Here is a 2,280-nt window from a genome sequence, read left to right as displayed (position 1 = left end):
TTTCTCGGAACGGCTGGCTTTCTCCTATCCTGTCTCCTCTCTTCGATTTCGGGACGATAAGACCTTAGCAGTTACAGTTCCCTCTGTCAAAAAGGTCAAACCTCATTAAAAAAAGGTTTTTTCCCTCCTCCCTCTATGCCAACTCTTCAAAAAGTTCCTTCCCTCTATCCATTATCCAATCCCTTCAAAAAGCTCAAATCTCCCAGAGTTCACGAAAGAAATTGCAAGATGTGAGACTGCGGATACACAATGAAAGGATTCCTGCCCGTAGCTGCCGCCAAGGCACCGAAATGTGACATCAGTCCTAATCTGAAAACAGATGTCAATAGTAGGTATAAGTTAGAATTTTACGTAGTGGACAAAAGAAAGCAGGACCAAACAAAGTATTTTGTTTAGGACAAGCATATTTATCACGAAGATAACATACCTATTACAGACGGGGAAGACTTGAAGAGGTTTGACAGAGGGAACTGTAACTGCTAAGGTCTTATCGTCCCGAAATCGAAGAGAGAAGGAAGAATAAAAAACTCTTTACTTTCCTCATTTAGATTTTGAAATAAAAACCAATAAGTAGGTACACACCTATTGTTAGGTGAATAGGTGCTTAAAATTCATTCACTTGACGTATATATTATCCACAGTTTAGCACGGTAAACGTAGGTAATTCCTATGCATGATGCTTTGGAAATTCAAAGAGCACTTAAGGGGCTTCCCTTAGAAATAACAAAATAAAACTCATACATGTTCTTAACCCCTGTAGATAAATACCTACTTGTTTTGTGAATGTTTTTTCAACGTCCTAATTTAAGAGTAGAGAGAATGAGTAGAATAAGCAAACTATTAATTATATCTGTTTAAATATCTCGTAATTACATGCTTTTATTAACTTGGAATCTTTGTTTATTTATCTGTTTACGTCAAATCTTGTAATTAACTAACTTTTGAGACATTTCGATTGGACAGCCGCGCCGCGCCGGCTGACTGACTTGAAGCTGGGTGGTTCGAGTCTAGTCTAAGTCAAAAAATTTATGACTTGACTTGGTGTAGGTAATAATGGGGGAACGACATTTGTGACAAGCATTTAAGACAAGGTTACCACAATCAAGAATTCCCGTTTTATTACAAACCAACGGCATTGCCAATTCGGCACCTAAATTAATATGATTGAGAAATCAAAAACGCGGAAAATCAGGGAGGGATTTAAATTTGGAAAGAAAATGAACCCTCGATCATTTTCTTAGGAGTTTAATAATCCTAATTTCCCATTTCTCCAAGGAAAACATCTCCGCCCCTTTTTTAAACCCAAATCCTGAATTAAAAAATAATAATAATAATAATAAAAAGAAAAAAAAGCCACCCTAAGAAAAAAATATTCGTATTATTTATTTCTTAAGAATATTTTTTTCTTTAAATTCCCTGGCTATAATTACAATGTAGTCAGCGTGTAATCTCTCGCTCTTTAAGCTTTAATCCGCTTTTCTTTTTCTTCAAAAACAACTTGATCTCTGTAGGCCTCTACAGGGCTAAGAAAATAAAGATTATTTTATTATTACTGGGTGGTTAAACACGATCACTTCGTTGAGGATACAGGGTGTTTCGCAAGTGTTGTGACATTTTTTTTTTTTTTTTCAGAGTTATTTACAGAGGGAAACCATAACAATCAGAGTCCTTGTCTCTTGTGAGAAATTTAGGACTGTTTCTTAGGATTGTTTTTTATTTTTTTTTTTTATTTTTTATTTTTTTTAAGAGGTTTGACAGAGGGAACTGTAACTGCTATGGTCTTATCGTCCCGAAATCGAACAGAGAAGGAAGACAGGATAGGAGAAAGTCAGCCGTTCCGAGAACGAACATTATCCCATCAGGATAAAATCCGCCCCGGGCGGGAATCGAACCCGCGGCCCAGCGCTTACAAGGCAGACGCACTACCAACTAAGCTAACTAGGCTGGCTGTCAGTATCTTCTAAGTCACTCGATTTTCTACCACTGCTGCTTCTCTAGCTTTATTTTTCGTAAGGTGAGTGAACTTCGCTTCACTACAAGTAGGGAGGAAGTTAACGTGTTGAACATTTCTCTCCCCCGGATGAAACAAAAGAAAAAAACTTTGTCAAAATCTTCAAAGTATTTTGTCTTCTTACCAGAAAGATTGAAATGGATTACGAATTTTCCCCTTATACATATTGCTTTGGATAATTTGTGCTCTTTTATGTGTTCAAGTGAAATGTGCTCAGAAGAGGTTTGTCCTTTTGAAGATGGTAATTTGCTGATCAAATTCAAGTATTT

This window comes from Diaphorina citri, unplaced genomic scaffold (assembly GCF_000475195.1).
Source record: "Diaphorina citri unplaced genomic scaffold, Diaci psyllid genome assembly version 1.1 scaffold971, whole genome shotgun sequence".
Classification (NCBI taxonomy): domain Eukaryota; kingdom Metazoa; phylum Arthropoda; class Insecta; order Hemiptera; family Psyllidae; genus Diaphorina; species Diaphorina citri.
This window is presented reverse-complemented; position numbering follows the sequence as displayed.